Source organism: Zalophus californianus, chromosome 1, assembly GCF_009762305.2.
Source record: "Zalophus californianus isolate mZalCal1 chromosome 1, mZalCal1.pri.v2, whole genome shotgun sequence".
NCBI lineage: Eukaryota > Metazoa > Chordata > Mammalia > Carnivora > Otariidae > Zalophus > Zalophus californianus.
In genome coordinates this window covers 117906529-117915917 of record NC_045595.1, presented here as the reverse complement: position 1 = coordinate 117915917, position 9389 = coordinate 117906529, and the positions used below count along the sequence as shown (strand labels likewise).

The 9389-nt window shown below is 36.6% G+C and overlaps 1 non-coding gene across 1 annotated transcript; it reads right to left on the bottom strand.

The window, feature by feature from the left end:
- Positions 1–7851: 7851 nt before the first annotated feature.
- Positions 7852–7957, bottom strand: LOC113919040. Its single transcript, XR_003518783.1, has one exon. It is a non-coding gene; the product is annotated as a U6 spliceosomal RNA (small nuclear RNA).
- Between the last annotated feature and the right edge of the window lie 1432 nt (positions 7958–9389).

Here is a 9389-nt window from a genome sequence, read left to right as displayed (position 1 = left end):
GGGTCCATTTCTGGGCTCTCTATTCAGTTCCACTGATCTATGTGTCTGTTTTTGTGCCAGTACCATACTGTCTTGATGATGACAGCTTTGTAATAGAGCTGGAAGTCCGGAATTGTGATGCCACCAGCTTTGCTTTTCTTTTTCAACATTCCTCTGGCTATTCGGGGCTTTTTCTGGTTCCATACAAATTTTAGGATTATTTGTTCCATTTCTTCGAAAAAAGTGGATGGTATTTTGATGGGGATTGCTTTGAATGTGTAGATTGCTCTAGGTAGCATTGACATCTTCACAATATTTGTTCTTCCAATCCATGAGCATGGAAGATTTTTCCATTTGTTTGTGACTTCCTCAATTTCTTTCATGAGTGTTCTATAGTTTTCTGAGTATAGATCCTTTGCCTCCTTGGTTAGATTTATTCCTAGGTATCTTATGGTTTTAGGTGCAATTGTAAATGGGATCGACTCCTTAATTTATCTTTCTTCTGTCTTTTTGTTGGTGTATAGGAATGCCACTGATTTGTGTGCATTGATTTTATATCCTGCCACTTTACTGAATTCCTGTATGAGTTCTAGCAGTTTTGGGGTGGAGTCTTTTGGGTTTTCCATATAAATTATCATATCATCTGTAAACAGTGAGAGTTTGACTTCTTCTTTGCTGATTTGGATGCCTTTGATTTCTTTTTGTTGACTGATTGCTGTGGCTAGGACTTCTAATACTTTGTTGAATAGCAGTGGTGAGAGTGGACATCCCTGCCACGTTCCTGACCTTAAGGGGAAAGCTCTCAGTGTTTCTCCATTGAGAATGATATCCACTGTAGGTTTTTTATAGATGGATTTTATGATATTGAGGTATGTACCCTCTATCCTTATACTCTGAAGAGTTTTGATCAAGGAAGGATCCTGTACTTTGTCAAATGCTTTTTCTGCATCTATTGAGAGGATCATATGATTCTTGTTCTTTCTTTTGTTAATGTAATGTATCATGTTGATTGATTTGCAGATGTTGGAACATACCTTGCTGCACAGGGGTAAATCCCACTTGGTCGTGGTGAATAATCCTTTTAATGTACTGTTGTATCCTATTGGCTAGTATTTTGGTGAGAATTTTTGCATCCATGTTCATCAAGGATATTGGTCTGTAATTCTCCTTTCTGATGGGGTCTTTGTCTAGTTTGGGGATCAAGGTAATGGTGGCCTCATAAAATGAGTTTGGAAGTTTTCCTTCCATTTGTATTTTTTTGGTCAGAAGAATAAGTGTTAATTCTTCTTGAAATGTTTGGTAGAATTCCCCTGGGAAGCCATCTGGCCCTGGGGTTTGTTTGTTGGGAGATTTTTGATGACTGCTTCAATTTTCTTAATGGTTATAGGTCTGTTCAGGTTTTCTATTTCTTCCTTGTTCAGTTTTGGTAGTTGATACATCTTTAGGAATGCTTCCATTTCTTCCAGGTTACCTAATTTGCTGGCATATGGTTGCTCATAATATGTTCTTTTAATTGTTTGTATTTCGTTGGTGTTGGTTGTGATCTCTCCTCTTTCATTCATGATTTTGTTGATTTGGGTCATTCCCCCCCCCTTTTTTTTTTTGATCAGTCTGGCCAGGGGTTTATCAATCTTGTTAATTCTTTCAAAGAACCAGCTCCTAGTTTCGTTGATCTGTTCTACTGTTCTTTTGGTTTCTATTTCATTGATTTCTGCTCTGATCTTTATTATTTCTCTTCTCCTGTTGGGTTTAGACTTTATTTGCTGTTTTTTTCTCTAGCTTCTTGGGTGTAGGGTAAGGTTGTGTATTTGAGACCTTTCTCGTTTCTTGAGAAAGGCTTGTATTGCCATATACTTTCCTCTTAGGACTGCCTTTGCTGTACCCCCAAAATTTTGAACAGTTGTGTTTTCATTTTCATTGGTTTCCATGAATTTTTTTAATTCTTCTTTAATTTCCTGGTTGACCCATTCATTCTTTAGTAGGATGCTCTTTAGCCTCCATGTATTTGAGTTCTTTCCGACTTTGCTCTTGTGATTGAGGTCTAGTTTCAAAGCACTGTGGTCTGAAAATATTCAGGGAATGATCCCAATCCTTTGGTACCGGTTGAGACCTTATTTGTGACCTAGGATGTGATCTATTCTGGAGAATGTTCCATGGTCACTAGAGAAGAATGTGTATTCCATTGCTTTGGGATGGAATGTTCTGAATATGTCTGTGAAGTCCATTTGGTCCAGTGTGTCATTTAAAGTCTTTATTTCCTTGTTTATCTTTTGCTTAGATGATCTGTCCATTTCAGTCAGGGGGGTGTTAAAGTCCCCCACTATTATTGTATTGTTGTCAATGTGTTTCTTTGCTTTTGTTATTAATTGCCTTATATATGTGGCTGCTCCCATGTTCGGGGCATAGATATTTACAATTGTTAGATCTTCTTGTTGGATAGACCCTTTAAGTAAGATATAGTGTCCTTCCTCATCTCTTATTACAGTCTTTGGTTTAAAATCTAATTTGTCTGATATAAGGATTGCCACCTCAGCTTTCTTTTGGTGTCCATTAGCATGGTAAATGGTTTTCCACCCCCTCACTTTCAATCTGGGGGTGTCTTTGGGTCTAAACTGAGTCTCTTGTAGACAGCATATCAATGGGTCTTGTTTTTTAATCCAATCTGATAGCCTGTGTCTTTTGATTGGGGCATTTAGCCCATTTACATTCAGGGTAACTATTGAAAGATATGAATTTAGTGCCATTGTATTGCCTGTAAGGTGACTGTTACTGTATATTGTCTGTATTCCTTTCTGATCTATGCTGCTTTTAGGCTCTCTCTTTGCTTAGAGGACCCTTTTCAATATTTCTTGTAGGACTGGTTTCGTGTTTGCAAATTCCTTTAGTTTTTGTTTGTCCTGGAAGCTTTTTATCTCTCCTTCTATTTTCAATGACAGCCTAGCTGGATATAGTACTCTTGGCTGCATATTTTTCTCGTTTAGTGCTCTGAAGATCTCATGCCAGTCCTTTCTGGCCTGCCAGTTCTCTGTGGATAGGTCTGTTGCCAATCTAATGTTTCTACCATTATAGGTTAGATACCTCTCTCCTGAGCTGCTTTCAGGATTTTCTCTTTGTCCTGAGACTTGTAAGTTTTACTATTAGATGTCGGGGTGTTGACCTATTTTTATTGTTTTTGAGAGGGGTTCTCTGTGCCTCCTGGATTTTGATGCCGGTTTCCTTCCCCATTTTAGGGAAGTTCTCTGTGATAATTTCCTCCAATACACGTTCTGCCCCTCTCTCTTCTTCTGGGATCCCAGTTATTCTAATGTTTCATCATATGGTATCACTTATCTCTCATATTCTGCCCTCGTGATCCAGTAGTTGTTTATCTCTCTTTTTCTCAGCGTCTTTATTTTCCATCATTTGGTCTTCTATATTGCTGATTCTCTCTTCTACCTCATTTATCCTCGCAGTTAGTGCCCCATTTTTTATTGTGTCTCATTAATAGCCTTTTTGATCTTGAATTGGTTAGATTTTAATTCTTTTCTTTCTCCAGAAAGGGTTTCTCTAATAACTTCCATGCTTTTTTCAAGCCCAGCTAATATCTTTAAAATCATGATTCTGAACTCTAGGTCCGACATCATACTAATGTCCGTATTGAGTAGGTCCCTGGCAGATGGTACTACCTCTTGTTCTTTTTGTTGAGGTGATTTTTTCTGTCTTCCCATTTTGTCCAGAAGAGAATAGATGAATGAGAGAACAAAATGCTAATAGGGTAACAACATCCCCAGAAAATATACTCTAAACAAATCAGAAAAGCCCTGAAACCAGGTGAAAAGAAAGGGAAAGAAAGAAGAAAGAATGAGAGGGAAAAACAAAAAAAGATAAAAACAAACAAAAACAGAACAAAACAAAAAAAACAGAATATGATCAAATATGATCAGACTGGTGCATAGATCAGTGCCACACACTAGATTTTGGGTGTATTTTGGTCTGTTAGAAGAAAGTGCCTCCCAAAATTTTAAAGAAAGAAAGACTCATACATGTACAAAATAAGGGTTGATACGATGAAGGGATGGAAGATGACTGTAAAGATGAAAATTATAAAAAAAATTTATAAAACGAATTGATAAGATAAGAAGTTGTTTGCAAAAAAGAAAGAGGATTTAAAAAAAAAAGAAAGAATGAAAGAAAAAAGGGGGGGAGAATGTGATCAGGCAGGAGACTGGAACAAAGCCATAGACTAGACATTTAGGGTATATTTTGATCTGTTAGAAGAAACTGTATCTCAAAATTTTAAAGAGAGAACTACTTATATATATACACCAAAAATAAGGGTAACTACTATGAAGGGATAGAATATGACTCTAAGAATGAAAAACAAAAATGTTTTTTTAAAAAGGATTGATAAGATGTTGGTTGAAAAAGGGAAAAAGAAAAATTCAAGAAAAAAAAGAAAAAAGACAGTTAAAAAAATTAACTTTGAAAGACTAAAGAATCATGGTAAAAAAGCCATGAATTCTATGTGCAGTATTCCCCTAGCGCTGGAGTTCTGCTGTTCTCATTGATTGGTAAACTTGGTCTTGGCTGGCCGTTCTTGCTGATCTTCTGGAGGAGGGTGTTGTTGCCATGGTTCTCAAATGTCTTTGCTGGAGGCGGAATTGCCCCGCCCTTGTTGGTCCAGGCTAAGTAATCTGCTCGGGTTTGCTCTCGGGATCTTTTGTTCCCTGCAAGCTTCCCGTACAGCTTTGGAGGACAAGAGTGAAAATGGCGGCTTCTCAGTCTCCGCCCTGGAGGAGCCGAGAACTCGGGGCCCTGCTCCTCAGTGCGCCCCCAGAGAAAAGCAGTCAATCACTCCCGTCTCCCCAGTCTCCGGCCACAGTCTGTGCTCACCTGGCCTGTGACTGAGCATTTCTATCTCTGGCCGCTGACTCAGTGTGGAGTCTCCAAACCCAGCAGATCCCTGCGGTGAGCTCCCGCGCCCCTCCTCCCAGGGGAGAAAGGGGAGTCTCCCCAGATCTGCCGCTTGTTGGGTCCCTGCTGGAGGAGCAGTGGCCCGACTGTGTCACCGATCACAGTTTATGGCAACCCCTGAGCTGAGAGCCCGCGCCTCAGCTCTGTCTTTGCAGCTGGCTTCCCTGCTCTGATACCTGGGAACTCTGCCACTCTCAGACACCCCCTGTCTTTCTGTGACCCCGAGGGTCCTGAGACCACACTGTCCGCGATGGTTCCACCCCCCACTTGGCCACTGGTGTGACGTCCCCAGCAGAGCCGACTTCTAAAAGTTCCAATTTTGTGCTCCGCGGCTCTATCACTTGCCAGATGTGGCCGACGGAGGCCCCCTCCATCACCGTCTATCCTCCCAAATATCGCCTCGGATTCACTTCTCTGCACATCCTACCTTCCAGAAAGTGGTCGCTTTTCTGTCCAGAGATTCCTGCTGTTCTTTTCTTTGATCTCCTGTTGAGTTCGTAGGTGTTCAGAATGGTTTGATCCCTATCCAGCTGAATTTCTGAGACCAGACGAAATCCAGGTCTCCTACTCCTCCGCCATCTTGCTCCACCCTCTTTCTTTATTATTCTTAGTTGAATTTAATTAAAAAGAAATTGAAAAAATAAAAAATGCAAAAATTTATGACAGCGTGACAGCCAGGAGCTACTTATTATCAATATTAATTTATTGTATCTCATAGTACTTATATTTCAATTATCCCTGAGGATACTATTCTTTTATATCAGTGTCTGAAAATTAACACTGCATCACTAAGAAACTATAAAACTAAGTTCTATATCCTTAGTTAGAGAAAGAAGAGAAATATTCAATGTATTTTACAGGTTTTATTAAAAACGTGTAAAATATTAAAAATTTTAGGTTTAAATGAATTGCAAATGAATAGCATGATTGATGCTACAAGAATGATGGTTCAAAGACTATTGCTTTTCTTTGGTAACTACGTATAATATGGAGCACTTGTTTCATTTTTGAAAGACAGTTTTTCTCATAGCAAGTAAGAAGACCAAACCCAAACTTTGGGGGGATTAGATACCCGACAGTCACCATCAAGAGAGAGCATAATGATGAACTGCATAAACATATGGTAAACCAAACAGTGTAAAATCTTAAATCTCAGTGAGTTATTATTTAATCATGTGTACATATCTATAGTTATACGTTGCTATGACATAAACTGTGGACTAAAAGTCATTTCAATATTCCCCTAACTGCTATGTTGGGAAATAATAGAGCAAAAATCCAGACAAAACAAACACACAGACAAACCAACACATCTCACATCCACACATCCACACACATATTGACATGTCCTAATAAAACAGTATTCTGTGTTCTAATATATAAAGTAAATACTGATACAAAATTTGAAGAAGTAACTCTACAAAGAGATTTCTCAGATGCTTCAGTTTAACGTAGTGCTAAGGCAGTGTGCACTGAGAATCTCCAAGAAGTAAGCCCTCTGTGTTAGCTTCACAAACAGAAATTCAGAGAAAACATTTTCAGACTACTCTTGTAAACATCTCTGAGAACAGGACTGCCAATTTAGGCATCAAATACATTTAAGATTTATGGATAAAATACTCTACAGAGCAAAATTTAGTAATAGTGTAAGTTGAGGCAATGAAGCTCTATGGTTATTTGTCATGTTTTTTAGCCAGTTAAGATCTTAAAAGAGATTCTTACCTGTAGAACAGAACTTGAGTGTGCTAGTAAAAGAAGAAAGCATTTTTTCCCTTCTTCCTATCTTCTAGCTCAGTGTCATATTGCCCACTGCAGATGTGGGGGAAGATGAAAGGAGATCTAGAAGAGTGAGTAATAGAATGGGGATCATAATATTTAAAACTGGACTTGCAAGAGCTGAAATAATACTGAAAACAGTAAAAAATATAATGCATTTCTAATGCTTTTTTAAAAGTTAAATTATATTTCACATTTGCTTCTTGAAAGATATGGTGACTTATTTTATAAGTTTTTACCTGGACGATTTTACCTCTTAAACTCCTTTATGAAAAACATGATATAGAAAATATAGTCGATAATCTTGTAATAGTGTTATTTGGTGACAGATGTTGACTACACTTATCACTGTGAGCACTGAATAATGTGTAGAATGGTTGAATCAATATACTGTGCACCTGAAACTAATATAACATTGTATGTTAATTGCACTTTAATAAAAACAAGTAAAAAAAGTGAGATAAATTCTACTTGATCCATTTATATTTTAAAATGAAACAGAATTTTCAACACTTATTTTAAGTTAGTAAAATGTATTCTTAAAATATTTTAGATTCAACAGGAAGCATATTATTCTAATATCATTTTTCTAAAGTAATTTTTTTTAGTCTCAAGATTCAGCATATTTTAGAAATAACTTTCTTTGGTTAACAAGTCAAGACACTATTTGAACATTTATATAAAAAGTTGCCTTATCTCTGTATTTTACAAATCCTATGTAAATGGGGCACAGTAGCAAGGCCACTTTTATATGAGTAAGTCAAGTACTCATAAATTTGTATCATTTTCCAAGTATATTCAGTTACCTTTAAAATATCATTGGATGGATACTGTAAAAATTTAAAATAAAATAAACTTCAGCAGTTTTTTTTTAAAGGTTGTGAGTGTTGTTCAACAAACTGGAAATAACTGTCCAGCAAAATATTGCAGATATTATTCATGTATGTATAAATACTTTAATGATAAAATGTTGCCCATTGTATACTTTGTACAGGACTGTTCCTTTGGTATTGAAGGGATAGGATTTGTAACCAAGTGAAGAACCAGTACTAAATATCACCAACAAGAGGAGCAAGGGATAGAACATAATGTAATATGGACGTTGTACTAAACAAGAAAATATTAAATTTGTGGTTAACCTTTTAAAGTATTTTATGTTTAAACACTTGGATGTCATCCTTGTGCAGGGACCATGCCAATATTCTCTGTATTGTTCCAATTTTAGTATATGTGCTGCCAAAGCAAGCACACATGTTTAGACACTTGAGAAACCGGATTATAAAGTAAAATTTAAGAGTAAGAAAAGTTAGATAGTAAAATTGGAGTGATCTAGTATATTTTCCCCTCCTGAAAAGAAGTATAAATTATGTAAATAATTTTATCCTATCCATCCTAGTGAATGATATTTTAATTATGAGCTATATATGCCTCAAAAAATAATAAAATTATAAACTGAATAAAAAGGAAAATAATAGATATGGAGATAAATTATTTTAAAATCCTAAGGAGCCACAGATAGGTTTACTTAGAAGAAGAAAATGTAATGGTCATAATGTTTATTATTTATATTATGTCAATATTTTGTTTTATCTTAGGTTTAATTCTGATACAAATGCCAGGGCTGAGGACACTCAGTTCTCATGGGACTCAGCATTCCTTAGCATTTCTGTCCTGAAACAAATTAAGTGTGAGTTTTGGAATATTAGCGTATATTTCCATAAAAGAATTCTTCTATAAGAAGATTTTATTTATTTATTTGTCAGAGACAGAGAGAGCAAGTGAGAGAGCACAAACAGGGGGGAGCAGGAGAGGGAGAAGCAGACTTCCTGCTGAGCAGGGAGCCCAATGCGGGGCACAATCCCAGGACCCTGGGATTATGACCTGAGCCGAAGGCCGATGCTTAACCCACTGAGCCACCCAAGCGCCCCTCCGTATAAGAATTCTTAAATATATAAAAATATCTGGAAATTTTCAATAATGATAACTACTGATAGTTTTAATTTTTAATCTGGATCAGTTTCCTGTGGATCAATATCACAGTCCAATGATTATGAACATAACTAAAATTTATAGCCAACTGAAGAAAATGTATGTTATTAAAATATTTTTAAAATATCAGGCAATAGAGAAAAGTATAACCTGCCATCTTTCCACCTTGAGATACTCACTTTTCACATATTAATGAATATCCTGCTGGGCAATTTAATTGTAAATACATGCAATTTCCTACTCATTTAATTGTTGTTTGTTTTTACAATGATTGGACTACGCTACATACATGATTTTATTTTATTTTGTTCTCACTTAAAATAGCATTATTTCCAGGGCAATAATATACTAGTCAGTAAAGAAGACCTTCAATTGTCCATTTGCTGTTGATATTTTAACACCTAGCCTGAAAATTCATGGCAAGTAGTGTGATATGTTGTTGGGGAAATGGACTTGTATTTATGATGGCTCAATCCTTAGCAAAAGCTGTGCTGGAAAAAGTACTATTTAGAAAGGACAAGATGAAGAAAACACAGCTGTCCCTTTAGAGATTTCTAGAAGATGTTCTTTGGATTTAGCCAGAATACCAGAGTGCTCCTTAGGTTATATGTGGTTCAGAATTTGCTGAACTCTGCCTCCACATGTTTCAAACAATGACGCTTTGATGTTTCCATTGTATTTTCCACAGACTT